General features: G+C 35.8%; 1 long non-coding RNA gene and 1 pseudogene across 1 annotated transcript; both read right to left on the bottom strand.

Moving 5' to 3' along the window:
* Positions 1–561: 561 nt before the first annotated feature.
* On the bottom strand, positions 562–8,346 carry LOC133859202 (protein ACTIVITY OF BC1 COMPLEX KINASE 7, chloroplastic-like; annotated as a pseudogene).
* Positions 8,347–13,766: 5,420 nt separating this feature from the next.
* Positions 13,767–17,488, bottom strand: LOC133859203 (uncharacterized). Its single transcript, XR_009898721.1, has 4 exons — positions 17,326–17,488; positions 17,183–17,248; positions 16,391–16,447; positions 13,767–14,017 (listed from the first exon to the last, which is right to left on the bottom strand). It is a non-coding gene; the product is annotated as an uncharacterized LOC133859203 (long non-coding RNA).
* Positions 17,489–21,708: the final 4,220 nt, after the last annotated feature.

The raw sequence follows: 21,708 nt of genomic DNA on the forward strand, positions 1-21,708 counted from the left end.
CATAAAACACCAAACTAAATGGTTACTACGATGCATATTCATACAACCCTTGCATTTGCATTCTTTATGAACTGTTATTAGTTTGATAGTAACATAGATATGAAAATGGATGACTCACTTGTTTGTCTAAGTAAATATGATAACGTCATATTTGCATAGTTACTAATGTAGATATGGAGAATGAAGGCATGGACCCATATGCCAATTTTGATGGTTTTTGAACCATCAATGAACTATTATGTGCTAGCTTAGAAATTACTAGTTGTATTTATGTGTGTTTTGTTTTATGGCATGTAAATATTTATAACAATGTCATGTTTGACATGTTTTATGTTATATGCTTATGTGCCGTATGTGGCTCTAATTTTGATGCACCTAGTGTGCATATGACATGTAAAGATAAACATAAGTAACTTTTAATAAATGTATCGAGGTATTTCAGTCAGTTCTAATATGTTATGCTATCAATTCCTAAGACTTTATAAAAAATTATATTCCGCTGCGAGAGTTTATCTCCAATGTAGTAATGTCACGTGGAAACCAGAGGTTTCTGCTTACGAATTTGCAGGTTCAAATTTGAGGCGTTACACGCCTTGTACATTTCCCTATTTTAATCATGTTCTGTATAGTACAAGGCATATTGCTTGTGTATGCTTATGAAAGAAAAAACAAATTAGACTGAAAAATGTAGACCAAGATCTGTCAAACATGAAGGCAGAATTGACATGTTAGGCAAGAAATTATATCATCTTCTCAAATCTATCAAGCTTTTTCTCCCTTTGCATACACCTAAGAAACAGTGCCATAAAAACTCCTGCATTTTGAAAAGTAAATTACTTTCAGCACATGATCTGGTGAATGTGAACTAAAGCTTTAAGCATGAGAAGAATTATATTCACGGTGAAAGCCTTTGGTTCCACACAAGGTCACCTGCACCAATGAATGATCCATTTGCAAGCACATGACTGCCTTGATTGCCAAAAGTGATCCCAAGATTTAGCAGGGTGCCTCCAAATACCGTATACATAGTTGCCATTTGTAGTACAGTTGCTTTCCGAGCGGCTCTTTCAGACTAGAAAATGCTACTTTTGTTATTTCAATGAGAAATGATGCTAGAAATACAGAATGGAAAGAAAGATTCTTGAGTGCTTCAAGATCTATTGAGATGGATTTATCACTTAACAGAAAGTGATAATATCCAAGAAATATCATCTAAAAGTGTTAAAGAGAGAACCTCAAGCACCCGAACTCGGAGTTTCAAGTCCCCTGACTCAAGCTGTTCCGCAAATTCTTCTATCCGCCGAACTCTGTATGGCATGGATATGGTATAGGTTCTAGCCTGGTAATACATAAACAAATGCTTTTAACGTGAATGCGTATAGACATCTAACATTACAAGATATTTCTTTAAATGGTTGCAACCACAACAAGGAACTGAAAGAAGGGAAAACAAACAAGATGTGGTACCTCATCAGCTTGTTTTCTTATTTCTTCCACAAGTTGTGTCCCAGACTGCTGCTTCTGTCTTATATCTAAAAGCTCCTGTACATATTGCGAAGCATGATTGCTATACTTAAAATGCGTAGCTAAAAGGCTACAAAAGACTGTTAGTCTGAATTATATTAAAGGTATGAAACCTGTGCATAAGGTGCAGCAATCTTTATGAAGGAAAAATCTGGATCAAGGATGTATCCTATTCCTATAAGCAAAGATTTCAGTAGGAAATATCAGACATTAATAAAGTTTTGGTTCTCATCATTCGACATATATTAGCACATTTCACATTTCACATTTACACTAGCATGATTTCTACAGTGGAAGTAAAGCATGAGAAACATGCAAGAAAGGGAGAAAGAGGGAGCACACCTTCAAGGGTTGAAAATGCCTTCAAGACAAAGGTAACGGTGGATGGAAACCAAAGTGGCTGATCTAATGCTATCGCGAATAAATCCTGCCAGAAGAATTCCATTGGTTATATTTGTGAAAAAAAAAAATTATTTCTGCTCTTAAAACAAAATTATTAACAAACAATCCAAAACACAATACTTTTTAAAACACAAAAATGGTTTATACCTTTATGTCATGTCAGATCAGAGCAATTTTTCAAAACAAAAACAAAAAATACCTCTCAAAACACATCAATAAACAAAACCTTATCTTCTTATCTCTTACGCCTTTCTTTCTATGTTCTCTTTCATACATAAACGCAATTTTTTTTTTCTCTCGTTTTAGCCGGCTCAAGGAGGAGGGAAGGAAGGACCTCATCTCTTCCCTCCTCGCTTCCTCTTCTTTCCTCTATTTATTTATTTTGCTTATGTTGCTGTTTAGCTAGAGGTTTCTCTAGCCCTCCTCATCTCTCATAAGGTTTTATCCATCGTCCCGTACAACTTATCCCGCCCGGAATCGCAGCCTCAGTGTTTTGGCTATTCCACCGTGCTGGTCTCATTCTCCTCCTCGTTCGTCGTCTTCTTCCCCGTGTGGGTGGCTGATTTTATCAAAGTTCTTAGATCTGGTTTTTTAAAAGCTAGATCTATGTTCCTTCGATGATCCCTGCCTCCCACGTGCCACTCCACTGCACTCACCCGCGTTCCAGCTCCCTAAAGCCATCGGCCGTGCCTCATTCCGCTTTCCATGGGCCAAAGTGTGGCTCTCATGCTCTGAAACACGGATCTCATGCGTTGACACCAGGCCTCGTGCTCCACTCCGCCAGATGTTGAAGAAGTTGTTTTTGGGTTTTTCTTGTTTATTATTATTTTTTTTTATGTTACATGGGTTTATCTTGATTTGTGTATGTGCCTCTCTTTTCTAAAGTCTGAGATTCATACTCTAACAATGCTTCTACTGCTTTGGCCTCCTTCCGATGTGTTGGTTTGTAATTGGCTACATTCTGTTGGACAAAATCACTTCTATGTAATGATGCTTTTTATATACAGGGATGTTGTTCTATTCAGAATCTACTCTTCAGTTATGAGCTTCTAGAAAACTCTATGCAGAATTCAAAACAATACTGTTCAACTCCTTTGCATCCGTCCGGACGACTTGGATTTCCGTTCAGACTCTCATCTATCAAGCATCATCCGTCAAAACAACAAAAACTTTCTGTCTAGACATCCCTCTGTGTCCTGAAGCTTTGAACTGTTTTAGGTTGTATCCTTCTAGACGTATCAACAACACGTCCTGATGCCTTTCAGTGGTCGACAAGTTATGGGATTTCTTCCAAAACACAGATATGGGAAGACAGTTGAAACTGTTCAGACGATGTGTTGTTCCAGTCTAGACTTTATTCTTGACAAGGCAAGTCGTGTAGAAGAAGTTCAACCGTCCGAACGTGGCCCTATTCAGGAAAGAAAATCAAGCAAATTTGGAAAGCCGGTTGCACAGTTGTTCGTCCGGACGCCTTCAGCTACCATTCGGACGCCGCCTAGGAAAATCATATCAGACTCGATTTTGGGTTTCTGTAGCCTATAAATAGAGGCCCCTAGGCATGTTATTGATAAGAATTCGGTATTGAATTATGTAGAGCTTAGAGAGTATATTTTAGGAGTTGTTGTGCTAATTCGCACACTCTCTAGCTGTTGCCATTGTGTGATGCATGTTGTTGTGCTAAAACTGAAGTCTATCTTAGGGATTGGCCCTAAGGTAAAGGATTCTATTGAAAACCCCTTCAAATAGGTGACTTGGTTGGAAGACATCCGTATTGAGTTACACGTCAGAGTTCAAGGTACGACCACTACATAAGGGTATGTGAGTATTACTACTTTGTAACTAGCTTTGTCTTCTGAATAGTGGATATCCTACGTTTGGCAGCCCTGAAGTGGTTTTTCTTTTAATTGAGTTTTCACTTCGTTAACAAAATTCTTGTGTCATTTAAATTCCGCATTTATATTATTTTGTTAACACATTGTGCACACACACGGTTAAAATAGAAGTCATATATTTTTCACGGTGGTTGTCGTTATTCTCAAGTGGGAGTACAGATATGTTTGCCTTAATATGTGCCTCTTTAGCTTCTCTGCTTCTGTAACCGCCTTGTACAACCAATTGAGAGGGCTGGGTCACTTGTTTGACCCATTTCTTACCCTTCGTAATTATTTCAGCACTGTTTTAGTTTGGTTTGAGTCTATTATTAAAGAGCCCACCCCTTTTTCGTTTGTAGGATCGTCCACTTATTATTCCTTCGAATCAAGAGTGGGAAGGTTCAGCCCCGATAACTCTTTCCTTATTCAATTAGAAAAAATAAAAATAGAATGAGAAAGATTTTTTTTGGATTAATTTGTGCTCAATCCAACCATGTTTGATTTTACTTCTGGTGACTTGATCCTTGCATACCTCACCAATTGCAGCGAAAGTTTGCTGCTGATCCGGTTTCTGGCTCAACAAATTGTCCAAGAAAAACTGCAGAGATCTCCTTACCTAGGAATGAACAGAAAGGTTAATTAATAAGATGGCTAATACTAGTTTCTTTGGAGCCCAAATATGCTTGAAAATAATACTAGTAAGTGACCAATTCTATTCAAGATGTTGGTCGCTATTGCATGCAGGACCCTTACTGATGACATGTCTCATGTGGACTGAAGTACTTCAAGATCAACTAGGCTTTGGACAACCTGCACATTGTTGCTTTTTATCATTTACACTGTTAGAGCAACAATATTAATCATGATTATGAAATGGAGAGAATCCTTGTCCATTGCATAGACGACCAAAGTTTAACCCTAACTTGAATCCCTTCAGGTGAAGATGTTTAAAGATTGAAAGCAGACCTTCTTTGTATTACGCTCATAAACAGCATAAAAAAGTTGAAGCAATCTCTCCCGAGTGGAAGATTTTATTTCTCCCATCATTCCAAAATCATAATAGATGAGTACTGCTTCATCCACACCAATAGAAAGATTTCCAGGATGAGGATCGGCATGAAAGAAACCAGTTCCAAGTATCTGAAGAAATGGAAGCAGGAAACTGAAACACTGATATGAGAATTAAAGGCATGCAACTCATGGTATGGTAAGGAAGAAATAAAGTCTTGACCTGAATTAAATACGCTTCAATCGCCTGTGATGCTATCTGAGTCCGATTATAACCACGTGAATCTAGCATATCTACTTGATTTATCTTAATCCCTATCCATAGAAGTGATCACACAACAAGATCATTAATTATTATCAATACAAAATAAAGATTGACATCTCCTCCTCGAATTCCTTGTCTGAATTTCAAGAAATTCCAATCGGAAATGAGTGTAGGGCCTACCGGCTCGGGTACCCTAGGCCCGCACCCATTCTCTTATTCCAGGAAATTCGGGAAAAGAATTCTAGGAGATTGGAATCCAATAAAATAAGGTGGCTTAATAATGTAGAACAATTTAAACTTGAACCAAAATAAATGCATTAGTTCATATTCAAACCTGGTAAATACTCCATGGTCAACACCTTTGAGGCAGTATAATCCCAATAAACCAGCTAGAAGGAGAGAAAAAGATGCTATAAAAGTGAGAAACCAGCAACTTTAAAAGAGAATATGATATTTACTAGATTGATATACAACTATGATACGACGGAGATGACGTGTCAATGAAAATCAACTCTTAGATTTTTTTTTTATTTTTTATTTTTTTGACAAGCCTTTGTTAATCTAAATGCTGATTTTTCATGCTGATTTTTCTTGCCACATCATCTCAATTGCATGGTAGTCATATAGCAGTATACTAAATAGTATTATTGATCACTTTAATGATCTTATAGTCTTGATGTCCAAGAAATTAACATACCGGCACTCGAACCCACTTTGTATTTCGAAAATTTCGGCGGAATCTATCTGCATTTTTCCCTTCATTTATATAATCAATTTCTCGATACAAAACCCTGAAAGCAACAATATATGAGAGGTCCATATCTCTTTTCTTATTATTTACATGGATCATACTTATTATACAATAAATATCTCAAGAAATTAATTAACATAGAAATTAACTAGTTGAAGCTTGCTACTTACGTTGCACATTCTTCATATATGCTGATCCAATCTCTTGTTGGACCACCAAGAGTGTCACTTCTCTGAAAATACTCTGCAATTAGCTTTAGATTTCCTACATATATGCAAGCAGCGAAGATTATGAGAAACCCCTTAAAACTGCTGATTTTCAAAGTCACCCAAGAATGACATGCAGCAATATTAAGCATGTCACTAATTAAGCCGGATTTGGATCCATTGCAATATATACAGAGTGTAATAGATTTTTTTTTTATGGAAACAAACGGTCCCAGATTTTGAAAACTATGCAAAGAAAAAGAAAAAAATTGATAGGAAGTTTAGGTGTTTGTTGGGTGGCCGTTGTTCAGCGTCCCAACGGGTGGATTATAAAGGCATCGCATAGGAGCCAAGTCTGCACTACTTCTGTACTAAGTGGAATTGAGCTTTATAAATAATTTTAAGACACTTGTAATTATAATTTCGACTAAATTTTTTGGAATATAACGCAAATGTTGCTAATACTTTCCTGTACCATGACAATACAACGTAATTCAATATATCAAGTTTTTAAGTGGTCAATGTAAAATAGGTGTGGTAAGTAGCATTACTGATCAAATGAAAAATGTGCATTACTTACGTAAGTCAATGTCAAAAAGCTTCTTGAGACCAGGTCTTTGAACTTTCACCGCTACTTTCTCTCCATTATGCAGGATAGCCCGATGAACCTAATTATTAATTAAAACTGGACTCTAATTTTAAATCAGCAAAAAACGAAAACTCTCAAGAAAGAAGTACTATGTGGGGAACCAATCTAGAGTTATTGTGAGATAGTGAATTACGGAAATAAGGTTCAAACTCATGATTTTTTCTATAAAATTATCTTATTTTTCCATATTTGTATGGGGATGGTCTAAATTAATGTTGCAACAATAAATGCATTTTATCATGTTATCCTTCAAGCTACATAAAGTGCAACAAGTAATTAAAGTAAAACAAGTATACATGAATCGAACACGTACCTGACCAAGACTAGCAGCAGCAATTGGCCGGTCTTGAAATTCCTTAAACAATATGTTGATGGGAGCTCCGAGTTCACTCTCAATGAAGCCTCTTGCTTTCTCTGGTGAGAAGGCGGGGACCTTATCCTGAATTATATATATATATATATATATCACATAGATTTTGTACGTGAAAATCAGACATTCAAGTTTATTATCTGATAAATAAATGGACTAACAGTCTAACAGGATGCCTGCATTTAAAACCATAAATACGTGAGTAGATCGACATAGCCCATTTAGAATTAGGATGACAACAGAAATCAAAAGGTACCTGCAACTTTGCAAGCTCATCCACAAACTCGCGTGGAAATAGATCTGTCCTTGTTGAAGATAACTGTCCAAGTTTAATAAATGTTGGACCAAGCTGCAGCACACGTTCCCGAAGCCAAGAGGCAGTTTTTTGCCTTCTGTTTTTCTGTATAAGGAAATCGATCTGATTGAAACTGAGGCAAAACAAAAACTACAAAACCAAGAAGCTTAACTAATTGTATAATGTAACGGAGTAATGTTTCTTGCATAATTTTTACACACAATTTTTGCACAACTTTAACTATTTTTTTTTTTATTATCAACCATTGAACTTATTTTACTACGTTTGAACCCTAAATATTCAATGGTTAATCTTTAAAAAAAATTGTTAAAATAGTATAAAAGTTGTGCAAAATACATTACTCGATATAATGGCAAAAACCAAAATAGCAAGTACAGCAACAGTTTCACAACCCCATGCACCTGCTTTTCTTCTGTGAAGCCTCCCAAATATGCCCATTTTGCAGTGTCCAACAGAACACGGACCCACAAAGACACAACAAAAGACCAAACATCTATACTCCTTTGCAAGGAATTATAGTTTTCATTGGCCCAACTGAAACCTTCATCTGAGGGCAAAACCTTGAGCTCCTCCACTGGTGGAAGTTGTTTAACTTTTGGTTTTCTTACTGGGGCTGGACTAGGTTGTCTTCTAACCAGATTTGCTCCATTAACAACCTGCCTTGAACCATTCGCTATCATGTCTTTCACTACTTCACTTGCTGGTACCATTTTAACTGCTCTTCCATTGGTAGCAAATCTTGAGGATGATTCAGACTGTCGCATTTCCACTTGAAGCTTATAAAACTTGTAAGTAGTCCTAAGTGGACTGCATGCTGATCCGTCCAACTTTGAGAACTTACGAATTGAAATCGATCTTGAGAAACTAAGGCTGTCTAGTGGTCTTCCTTGATTTATCAACTCCATATTCAAGCAATATTAACAGCTGTAGCTACAGAACAAATAAATTTAGTGGAGAAACAGTAAGCTAAACAGTGAAATGGAGAAGTGATAAAATGGGTTTTTCTAAAAGACACAACATTAACACGACCAGAAAACTTATAAGAACTTAATATATTACTGAGAGAAGAGCTGTAATTAAGCTTCAAGATCCTTAAAAAAACGGTTGACTAATACAGCAATCACAAAGCCCATCAACTGTAAGCAAGATAGGTCGTCATATCAGTTTAGTAATTGAATCATCTTCCTTACAGCAAACACAAAACAGTACAAGACTTGAAATCTTCAACAAGAATGCCACCAATTATGTTGATTTGATCATTTTTCACTGGAACCAAAGAGGACCCAGATGAAAAGATTCAATCAATGTATTCAGCACCAAATCTTCAATATATACTTCAACCAATTAATTAAATGAAGAAGTGTATAAACCTTGAATCTGAGTGGCAAAGAACTTGAGTGGAAGGTGGACCTTGTATATATATATATAATATATTGGGATCTGAACATAGGATGTAATTAATTAATACATTAAATTAAATAAGAGCAGGCCAAAATCGGAAAAAGATGGAGCAACAACGTACTAGGAACGTGTACAAGCTAGAGTTGCCGGGGCCGCCGTCCTTGTTTTCTAGTCGACTGAGGGTCTGTTTGGATCATCAACTGAAAGCTACTATAATTAATCTTATTGGACAAAGTAACTGTGTCGTGACTTGAGCCACCTACTCTTGTCTTGTGAGGCCAACGGACGTTTTGCTTTTCTTTCTTTCATATATATGATGTCCGAAATAGGCCCTCCCTGTCTTTCCAATTATGGTGAGTCCTTAGCCGCACGCTTACTTGCTTTTGGTATGCTCTCTAAATTTTAATAATTTTATTATTGAAAATAACTCTCAAGTGGCTATTTCGTCTTTGCAACATCCTCAGAATCATCTTGACTGGCACATTTCTCCTATTATATATGATATCATTGGCTCAATCCCGGCATCTATTTCTTGGAGTGCTAAGAAAGTCAATAAAAGTGCAAACTTATGTACTCATTCAGTAGCACATTGGTCCGCAGCCAGATCTTTTTCTGACCGCATTCTCACTACTCCTCCTCCTCTTTCTTCTGTTCTTATTGTAAGCGGGAAAGATCCATTTTCCACTAGTTTATTAGGTTTATAGTTCTTTTTATTTGCTTTTAGTTTGTTTTGTAGTTCGGTTTCAATGTACTTACAAAAAAAAAAAAAAAAAAAAAAGTGATCACTTTGGTTTTGGGTGACAAGAAAAAGACAAGCTAAATTAAATTAAATTAAATTAAATTAAATATAGTTTGGTAGAAACTCTACAATAGAATTATTTAAAAAAAAAATCATGTAGAACAATATTTCAACGCCAAACCATTCCCATAAAGTCGTTGGATCCCGAAGACAGGTGAGTCCCAATCGGATCGTGGGGAAACAATATAATTTGGACGGTGCAAAAATCTTTGAAAAATACCCTTTCACATAAATCGTTCGTACTGTATACAATACCAACAAGTCATGATTGCACTCGGACTTTAGTGTAAGGCGGGCATTATTGATGCGTGTTGGGCTCTCAAAATATTCAATTTAATTAATAAGGCCGGCTCTACCCTAGCAGATTAGGCAATCGCCTAATACCTTCAATTTAATAAGGCCTTTTAATTAATTAATAAATATTAATTAAATTTTATTTTATATAAAGCTATTTAAGGCGTTAATTACTATCAATATTATATAATTAAGGCCATAATTTATGGTAAAAAAATAATTAAAAAATGCATTAATATCATTTGATTATCTTAAAAACTAATAAATCTCTAACACTTATTCTTGAAATAAGCCTTGGAAAAAAAATTATAGCATTAAGTAAGGAAATAAAATAATATATTAATATTAAAGTGAAAAAAAAAAAAAAAAGAAAAAGAAAAGTATCATTTGGTCCAAACAATCGTGTGGTCACCATCAGCTTCTTCCTTAATTTCATAGCAAGTCGTTTTGAACCCAATAAAATGTGTATTTTATGTTTCTTATGAATGAATGAATACTACATAACGTGTACGTTGTTGTTAAGATTCACATTAAAGTTGTTAAAATATTGATTAAATGATTAAATTTTTTTTATTACTTTAAGTTCTTAGGATAAGCAATGATTTAATATGGTATATATCATAACAGAGGTTCTGAGTTCGAACCTTGTCTCCGTCAATTCACCCTCATTTTAATTAAATATTTCATGTGTCGGGTCTCACATATTTAAAGAGAATTTAAACTCACACGTTAGATAGAATATTAAATTATTGATTAAATGATTAAATTTACATATTCCTATTAGCTTAAACTTCTTAAACAAGTGATGATTTAACAAAAGCATGTATAAGATTTGAAACCGGCCGGGATAGGGGCAGTTTTAAAATTTTCTCTTAATATGTAAAAAAGAAAATAAAAAGAAAAAAGAAAATAAAAAGGAGTGATATAGGATGTCCCACGTGTGGTTGTACTTATGAATGTTTTTTTTTTTTTTTTTTCTTTTTGAAGTTTGGTATAAGATTTTGTCTTTATTTGATAATGCATTGAACCAATGACGCTTCATCGAAAGTCAAAACAACAATAATAATAATCATAATAAAAACATGAATTTAATCCAAACAATGAAGCATCATATATGGTCAAATATAACTTCTTCAAATAACGGTTGTTAGGTGAACTAGCAAGCCAAACATTATTGGACTTCTGAGCTAGAGTACATATAATTTATGTTTTTTTATTAATCAAGAATTACATAATATATCAGTACCAGGATTCCTGTTGTAACTATGAGAAGCTCCATGTGCCCTAAAGATCTTGGACTGTCGAAGCACATGCAGATAGACTCCATTCAGATTCTTTCACAATTGTAGGAGATTTGGCTGCAATCCGGAAAATGTAAAGAAAAACACGATAAAAACGCATAAATTCATGATGATATAATCCTAGATATGCTAAGAGACACTTAACACTAGGTATGTCTCTTACCTCTTCCCCTCCTGGAGTGAGTGACCTTAATCCTCCGATAAATTAATTAACTGCTAATTAATTTCATAGTTTTTCTCTCAATCTCATTCTATAAGGAATAAAACTCAAAGATATCTACTCCTCGGGTGGCTCACGCCGCTAATGACGTCCGTATGTAGTGACCACCAATCAAATATGGTTGCGTCGATCACAAAACAATCATCGAATCCAATGCCAAACAATAAAAGTAAATTTCTTTGACCATAGGATTAACCTATATAATAGTAAGGTCATGGCCATTATTCTGCATGTATCGGTGTACCATGTCATTCGATGTAATTTAATATTCACAATCTTTTCCATGCATGCATTTACAAATTGTTATTTTCATCATCTTATTTATTTATCTCTCATTTTCACAAAATAGAGTTTATAATAAGAAAAATGTATTTCGTGTGAGTCATAAATATGCATGCACGTTTAATACATAAAATAAGTATGCTATGAGGAAAGAAAATAATAACAAGTATCAATGTAAGTTTTACTTGTATTGTAGGGTTCTTCCACAAAATCTACCTAAGGCTCTACAACCTCGAAATCTGATAAAAGACCTACCATTAGTTCTAAACCTCGAGCTAAAATAAGACTTAAATCTTAATATGCTCATAATAGACTTTCCGCCTAACCATCAAACATTCAAATAGAAGAGGTCGAACGTTCGGACAGGAGAGGTCGAATGTTCGACCATGACATCGAACATTCGTCTGGAGGAGGTCGAATGTTTGCTTCTCCTCTTAGCCCTTCTAGGGCCATAAAGGTTTTTTGTTCCTCCATGGATTGTTCCAGTGGAGACTAGAGTCTCCAAGCCACTAAGGCAATGGAGTTTTGTCCCCCCGAACTAGATCTGATGGTGGTTTTCGTCCCCCCGGATTAGATCCGGTAGTGGTTTTTGTCCTCCTAGTCCTTTTGGACTATGGAGGTTTGTGTTTTTTTAGTTTTCTTTGGTTGTTGGCAGGAAAGCACTCTAGAGAGGTTCCGAAGGGGGAGAGTCTGCCGCTCATGTCGCCGGCAAAAAGGCTTGGCTGTGCTTTAGTTTTTCAAAAATCTTTAAGGCTAGATCTGCGCAGTTCCACCGTCCTCTAGTCAACACGCTCCCCCCAACCTTGCCCGCCGCCGTCCTCTGGTCCAGCCGCCGCTTGCTACAGTCGGAAATCTCGTCGATGATCGGCGCGTGGTCATCATGCGCCAGGGTGTTTTCACACCGTGGGCCATGCGTGATGGCCACGTCTCGTCTCTTTTTGCTGTATCTGGCGAGGCCCGGGGGTTTCTGGTGATCGGTTGCTACATGGGATCTTCCGACGGCAGCGCGTGTGTCTCACACGCCGTCTCCAGTGGCGGTGCGTGTGCTACACGTGCCATCTTTGATGGTGTTTTCTTCCGATGGCAGCTTTTGTTTTTGGTGTTTTCTTGTATTTGACAAATTGCTCTATGTTAAATTAACCTGGTCATTGCTTTTTAGCTCAGATTGTTTGTGACTGACTCCCTGTGCAAGTAGTGCTTTCTATGTTAACGCAAAGACACTTTTCAATTGGCTAGGTTTATTTGTAGCAACTGTTGGTATGATCTAAGTTCTAGGGTACTTGTATTAGTCTAAGTCTCTGTAATGGTCTGAGTCTAGTTTTGACTCAGTTTGGTTGTAACTATGGTACCCTTTGGGAGTGTTAATGAAATGTTTACATCTTCCCTTCAAACAAAAAAAAAAAAAAAAAAATGATCCTTAACAGTCATAAGCCACAATAATGCAGATCGGATAGCCAATCACTAATTTAAAATCATAAATAAGTGAGAAGATAATGCAGATCAGATAGCCATCAACTTATTAATGGAGAAGTTTGAGCGGAGGAAGAGTGTCCTAGGAGGGATACTAGTGATATATTCAACAATTATCCTAGAGTTCGATTGACCTTCGCTCGAGGGCTGCTCGAGCAAGACGTACAGTTCGCTTAAGCTACAATCAAGTTTTGCTTGATTGAGAGGATGAGATGCTAGCTGCTGGTAGAAAATTTTCAAGAGTTTTCTTCAGTTTTACTACAATTTCTTAAATATTTTGTGGAAGAGTTGTGTGTTACTAGCTATGTGTTGGTAGATTTTGCTTCTCACTACGCCATGCTGCATAGTCAATTTAGAACATACCTGCAACTTTGCAAGCTCATCCACAAACTCACGTGGAAATAGGTCAGATCTTGTTGAAAATTGTGACGACCCGTTTTTTTTTTTTTTTTTTTTTTTTTTTTTTTTTTTTATTTGAAAACATATAAACGGATCTTCCCAGTGGCACGACTACATGTCGCTCAGCCAACATATGGCACATGCCCCATAACATGCACCTGATAATCAGAGTTACATCTGACAGTGGAATATAATAATCAATGTGCAACGGAACACATATCATAAGCGAAAATACATCTAATACATAACAGTTAATTACAAAAAGAGCCATTTACAAGTCTATCTATTTAAGGCTTATAAAACATATTGCACTGACTATACACTAAAATACGGGCTCAACAAATACATATGCCACGTATGACACGAGCCATAAATAAAATACCCAAATGCGGACTACCCATGAGTCCATGACTTATAACTGTCGCGATGTGCTCAAATCATAGCATCTCATACGTTCGGTGGACAAGTCATTATCTATATCAGCAGAACCTGCAACCAAAGTATCAATGTCTGCACGGTTACGGGAGTTGTCGCATTCGCACAGGTAAAATTATGAGCCCACAGCCTTATCATAAATAATTACACTAAGACCTCAGAGGTATACTATTTACTGAGTTTTCGCAAAGAACCAACTTTTCCCTTTTTAGTCATGCGTACACTATAACAGCCACCATTTTATAAACTTTTGTTTGAAAATCCCCATAACTGATATAGCAGACACTGACTAATAGAAAACATTTAAAACATATTATGCAGCTGAGCTTATACGTAGAAGTTTCATTGTTGGAAACAATTACATACATCCTCACCTACTATATTACTTTTGATTTAGTGAGAGTTAGAAAACAGTGGCCTTTAAATCATGCAATCATCCGATAGAAATATACATAAGTTCTTTTCCATTGAGACTCTTATGCATATTAATACGTCTGGTAAAACTACTCATAGTATAAAAACATCACTCATAAAAACAATGTTATACATGCTCATGCTTGTTGTTTGCCTTGAGAATTTAACCCAAGTATAGTGCTTTAAGGGAATCTAACCCAAGTAAGCACTAGTACCTAAGGGAATCTAATCCAAGTAGACACCTCATGGGAATCTAACCCATGGTAGAGGACCTCAAGGGAATCTAACCCAAGTAAGTACCTCGTGAGTGCTTCAAAGAAATCTAACCCAAGTAAATACTAGTACCTAGGACTGAGCAGATCCCCGCAAAACCCGCCCCGCCCCGCAGAAACCGCCCCAACCCTCCCCGCAGAGCCCAAAACCCGCACCCATGGGGCGGGTTTTGGGGCTGTTTTTGGCCCCCCCGCGCGGTGCGGGGCGGGTTGCGGGGGGGACCCTTGAATTTTCTCGGGTCCCCGCCCCGCCCCGCACCCGCCCCGCATATTTAAAAAGAAAAAAAAGAAAAAAAAGAGAGGAAGAAAGCGGCACTCGACAGAAACAAAAACAAACCCTAAGTTCCTTGCGCCGCAGCCCCCACTGCCCCCTTGCACACGGACTCGATCAGCTTGGACAAGAGCTTGGCCTCGTCGCCGCCGGAGGGGTCGGCCTCGCCGCGGAGGTATCCGTAGGCAATCAGCTTCTGGATGCAATCGACGGCGGGATCGGCGATCTTTAGAACGCTGGAGTTGGTGGCGTTGATGAGCGGGCTGATTATGGACTCGGAATCGGCGAGGGAGTACTCAGTGGTGCCGCCGTAGTGGACTGGACCTGGGCCTGAGGAATTGGGCTCGGCCTCGGCCTCGGGCTTGGAAGGGGAAGCGAGCTTCTCGACTCGAGGACGGACTTGCAGTCGTGGGCGAGCCTGGATTGCTTGCGCCAAGAAGCGTTCTTGATGATCTTCTCGAGCGCAGGGGAGACCACCTGGCTTAGCCGGGAATCGGCTTCCGAAGAAGCCATTCCCGTGTTCGGAGATTGGAGGGGCGGCTCAATGAATCAGATCTAGAGTGAACAGGAACCGGGGACGGTTTTGCCTTGTGGAAGCTCGGTAAAGGAGGATGTTGCTAGCTCGCCGAGCAACGGTGGGTCAAAACCCGCGGGGATCCCCGCATACCCGCAGGGATCCCCGCCCCTCAACCCCACCCCATCCCCACCCGCCCCGTGCGGGTGCAGGGGGCAATATGCGGGGTGCGGGGGCAAAAAAACCCCATCCCCGCCCCCCCCCCCCCCGGCCCCATGCTCAGCCCTACTAGTACCTCAAGGGAATCTAACTTAAGTAGGCACCTCATGGGAATCTAACCCATGGTCAAGGACCTCAAGGAAATCTAACCCAAGTAGGCACCTCATGGGAATCTAACACATGTATAATTTCCCATAGGCTATGAACCTCACTTCGATGCACGTTTAGCGTTCATATGCTTATGGCTCATGCCTTAAAACAATATACATTTTATTTCATGAATCATGCCTTTAACACATGCTTTCTTTATAAAAACATAAACAATTCAACATGTCATTTCTTAAACAATTTGCATGATTTAACACACTCTAAAATCATATTCATGTTCCATTGCAACAGTTTTCAAAACTCCTAACCATAACATACAGTGACTCTATTCATATAAACTCCACATGTCATATTTTTTTTATTTTTTATTTTTTATTTTTTGATCTTTTATTTTTTACAGAAAAGACGAGATTACATGTCCAATAGTGATCCCGGCCCAAATTCATATAAACTCCACATGTCATATTCATACTTCAAAACATCATCATAATTTCAATATACTCAAAAGTACTCAAATCATCCAAAACAGTTCATAATCAACATACAGTTGGTTCAAGTTTGTAAAACAATATATATTTTGCAATTTATCATATATGAAAATAATACTTCTCAGTGAGTAGAATACTCACCTTGGCTGCGTGGATATTAAGCACTAAGTCTCCTATACACCACTTTGCAATGTATCACTGTGGAATAACACATTGCACATTATTTGACATTTCTAACATTAGATCGACATTTAGCTCTTAAATTGCTCAAGAGGTAACCCTTGGAAAACTCATAATATTTAAGGGTCCCAATTACACACCCATAAATCTAGACACTAACTAAACTCAATTAACACTAACCCAAAGTATTTACTTGAGGTTAGACATTAAAATCGCCATCTAAAATAATTACCTATAACATCAAATATTAATCCCAAATTATATTCACTAATCTATAAATTATTTTCATTAATATTATTAACCCTAAAATTATTTTTATTAATCTTTTACAATAATTATTTACTTATTAACATAATTCATTAACACATTTAAAATAACATTAACCCATAAGAAAGTCTTAGGGTTAACTTCGCAAATACTATTTAAACTAAATACCCATAATTATTTATTTTTACTAACATTATAACATAACCCATAAATAATTATTTTTATAAAACCCACAGCTAATTTTGGGATTAATCATCACTATAACCACAATTAATTCATAAATTAACAATCTAGGTTTTAAACACTTAAAAAAAAAAATCTTAAATTAATTTAACCCATCAAATTAGGGTTTCCAAACTTAAACCCAAATCACCAAAACACTACACAAATCATAATATTATTAACCAAATAGCATTTACTAAGGATTAATTACATGGAAACACCACTAGAATTAAATACCCAAAAGTTAGGCTTTAGGAAACTTACCAAAATTTCACCAAACCAAAACCCATGGTTTGGGTGGCTTCAAGCAAGTTCCAAGTAACTCATTACCTAAATAAAACACTAGATTAAACTTACATTTTAAGATTTTAACCCAAAATCTCAAGAACACGAGTTTAGTATTTTACCTCAAAACGATCAGTAAAAACGTAGATCGAGCTTCATAGATCACATTACCGAAGACGGATTTGAATTTGGACAGTTAAATCTTCATAGATCAAAATTTTTGTATAAAAACCTTAAGAGAAAATCCTCTCCTTTTGTTTTGTTTTCTTTCGGGTCGGATGACCCTTCTCCATTTTATCTTTTTTCTTTTTTTCTTTTTTCTTTTTTTTTTTTTTTTTTTTTTTTGAAGTGCACGCTTTTATTCAGTGAAGGGCCGCCGACTGGCCCGTCATTTTGGTTTGATGAGTGGAGCACAGGTTGCCCACACATATATTTACTTTTCTTTTTTTCTTTTTTTCTTTTTTTTGTTTTCTTTTCTTTTTGACTTGTCATTTCTCTCTTTTTTTTTTTTTTTTTTTACAAAGACCATGACCTGTTGCGTCAAATGGCCATTTGGCCTTTTCCCTTTTCATTTGACCGAGTCTTTTTCTTTTGTTTTCCTTTTTTTTTTTTTTCTTCTTATTTAATTTATCTCATTTTCTTTTTCTTCTATTTTCTATTTCTATTTCATTTTTCTATTTTAATTCTTTTCTATTTCTTTTGAACCTAAAAATATCACTTATATTTTTTTTTTCAGGACTATCATTTACAAATTCATAAAATAAAAATAAAACATTTTGTTTAACCACACTAAATAAATTTATTTTTATTTAATCGTAATAAACTCATTTTATAAATTTTGGTCTTTAAAAATATTCTCTTAGGCCTTGTTTGGTTCGTGGAATAAACTCTTGGAATGGAATGACTATTCCATAGGAATAGTCATTCTTTTGTTTGGTAGGGGTCTATTCCTTGGAATTTACGAAGAGGAATACCTATTCCTCTAAAAAATGAGAGGAATAGTTATTCCTTGAGGTAAATGCAATATTTTCAAAAAAAAAAAAAAAAAAAAAAACACCAAACCCTTAACTGGCCGCGGCCACCTCCAGAGTCCCCGGCCACCCCCGACGAGTATTTTGGCCACCCCCGATTTTCTTTGGGGGTGGCGGGCCACCCCCGAAGCGAATCGGGGGCCGGCCGACCACCCCAATGGGTGGTCGGCCACCCATGGGTTTTCTTCTTTTTTTTTGTTTTGTTTTTTTAATAATTTGATTTTCTTTTCAATTTTTTTTTTTAAAAAAAAATGTAGGGTTTTTTTTGTAATTTTGATTGAATTCTAATTAAAATCTATGTATTCTTACCAAACTAAAGATTAGAAATAATCATTCCATTCCGCCACCTTCTATTCCTAGGAATGACTATTCATTTTCCTAATGGAATAGTCATTCCGTAAACCAAACGAGGCCTTACATTTTAAATATACCTAATTAATTTTAATCAATTATTTACACAAATTTATACTTTAATTATTAAATAATGTCCCGAACATTACAAAGATAACTGTCCAAGTTTAATAAAAGTTGGACCAAGCTGCAGCACCCGTTCCCGCAGCCAAGAGGCAGTTTTTTGCCTTCTGTTTTTCTGTTTAAGGAGATCGATCTGATTAAAACTTTTAGGCAAAACAACAACTACAAAACCGGCCAAGAAACTAATTGTATAATGTAATGGCAGAAACCAAAATATATAGCAAGTACAGCAACAGTTTCACAATCCCATGCACCTGCTTATCTTCTGTGAAGCCTCCCAAATATGCCCATTTTGCAGTGTCAAACAGAACACGGACCCGCAAAGACACAACAAAAGACCAAACATCTATACTCCTTTGCAAGGAATTATAGTTTTCATTGGCCCAACTGAAACCTTCATCTGAGGGCAAAACCTTGAGCTCGCTCCTCCACTGGTGGAAGTTGTTTAACTTTTGGCTTTCTTACTGGGGCTGGACTAGGTTGTCTTCTAACCAGATTTGCTCCATTAACAACCTGCCTTGAACCATTCGCAATCATGTCTTTCACTACTTCACTTGCTGGTACCATTTTAACTGCTCTTCCATTGGTAGCTAATCTTGAGGATGATTCAGACTGTCGCATTTCCACTTGAAGCTTATAAAACCTGAAAGTAGTCCTAAGTGGACTGCATGCTGATCCGTCCAACTCTGAGAACTTATGAATTGAAATCGATCTTGAAAAACTAAGACTGTCTAGTGGTCTTCCTTGATTTCTCAACTCCATATTCAAGCAATATTAACAGCTGTAGCTACAGAACAAATAAATTTAGTGGAGAAACAGTAAGCTAAACAGTGAAATGTAGAAGTGATAAAATGGGTTTTTCTGAAAGACACAACAACACGACCAGAAAACTTATAAGAGAACTTAATATATTACTGAGAGAAGAGTTGTAATTAAGCTTCAAGATCCTTAAAAAAAAGGTTGACTAATACAGCAATCACAAAGCCCTTCAACTGTAAGCAAGATAGGTCGTCATATCAGTTTAGTTGAATCATCTTCCTTACAGCAAACACAAAACAGTACAAGACTTGAAGTCTTCAACAAGAATGACACCAATTATATATGTTGATTTTATCATTTTTCACTGGAACCAAAGAGAACCCAGATGAAAAGACTCAATCAATGTATTCAGCGCCAATTCTTCAATATATACTTCAACCAATTAATTAAATGAAGAAGTGTATAAACCTTGAATCTGAGTGGCAAAGAACTTGAGTGGAAGGTGGACCTTGTGTATATATATTGGGATCTGAACATAGGATGTAATTAATTAATACATTCAATTAAACTAGCTTGTAACCCGCGCTATGCGCCGGATTCTTCATTATAATTTAATTTCAGAACAAAAAAAAAATGATAAAAAGAGGAAACGGAATAAGAGAAGCATAGAAAATATAGACAAAAAAAATGAAAAGTGAAAAATACTGATATAATATAATAGTGTTATCTTTTCTGTATTACACAAAGTAATAAAAAACTACTCAATAAACAGTATAAACTAAAAAATCATCATACCTCATACAAAAAACAACCATATGAAACTCTCTCTCACCATCATTTTTTTGAATTTAGTGTAAAATTTACAAAAGATAAAATAAGCAATTTGAATGAAAATTAATATATTAATTACATCAAATAAGGAAAAAAAGAAAAAGAAAAAGAAGAGGAAACGAAATAAGAGAACCATAGAAAATATAGACAAAAAATAAAAAATAAAAAAAATACTAACAGAATAGAATAGAGTTTTCTTTTCCATATACTTTTCCGGTTCATATGAAACCTTGAAAATCAATATTGTCTATCAATTAAGCACGTTAACAATGTGCATTATACAGGGAAAAAAAAAAAAAAAAAACAATTCAATGAACAATGTAAACTAAAAAATCGTCATACTTCATACCAAAAAGAACAATTAATGTAAACTCTCTCTCTCCATGGTTTCCTTGAATTCAATGTAAAATTTAGAAAAGGAAAGAAAAAAAAAAAAAAAAAAAAAAAAAAGAAAAAGAAAAAGAAAAAAAGAGGTAGAAATTAGTGAGAATTAGAAATTACTTAAATTATCGGTTTTTTACTTAAATAACCGGTTCAATATTTAAAAAGTATAGGTTCATGACACGTATCATAATTCTAAGCCAACTCTAAGTTGGAACTTGACTTTTATATATATATACTAGCTCATAACCCGTGCAATGCACGAGATTATTAATTATAATTTAATTTTGAAACTTAAAAAAACATATCCATTGCACGTAGAACATTGCATTAATATATAAATCACATAAAATTTTACTATCAAAAGAACCATAATTTTAGTTTTAATCTATATAAATTAAAACATTTAAAATATTCCCAGATGTGTAATTTAAAATAGAAAGAAGTATAAAGAGAAAAAAGTAGTAAGAAAAAAACCTGAATTCTGCTTATCAAAGCATTAATAGTAGGATTAATAGTAAGAATCCCTGGTATTGTTAGTGTGATACGTATTACATTTTTAAATTAGAACTCATATTATATATATATATATATATATGTGTGTGTGTGTGTGTGTGTGTGTGTGTGTGTGTGTGTGTGTGTGTGATGATAAGGAAAAGTATTTAATTTTAGATTTTTTAAAAAAATTCTCACCACTTAATGCTATAATGACAATTAATGCTACAATGCAAAAACGTCTTTATTTTGTTCTCATGAAGATTCACACCCATGACGTTATCATTTAAGCATAATAAATTTATTAAAATCAAGACAAAACAAGTTCAACCCTTAAAATTCAACGGTTTTTTACTTAAAAGACCAGTTCAATGTTTAAAAATGATGAGTTCACGCCATGTGTCACAGTTCTAGGCCATCTCTAAATTAGAACTCGGCTTTTATATGTATTAATGCGGAAAAAAAAATTATTTTGGTCACGTGAAGATTTACACCAGTGATGTTTTCATTTAAGCACAATAAATTTATTAAAAT

Source organism: Alnus glutinosa, chromosome 2 (assembly GCF_958979055.1).
Source record: "Alnus glutinosa chromosome 2, dhAlnGlut1.1, whole genome shotgun sequence".
Lineage (NCBI taxonomy): Eukaryota > Viridiplantae > Streptophyta > Magnoliopsida > Fagales > Betulaceae > Alnus > Alnus glutinosa.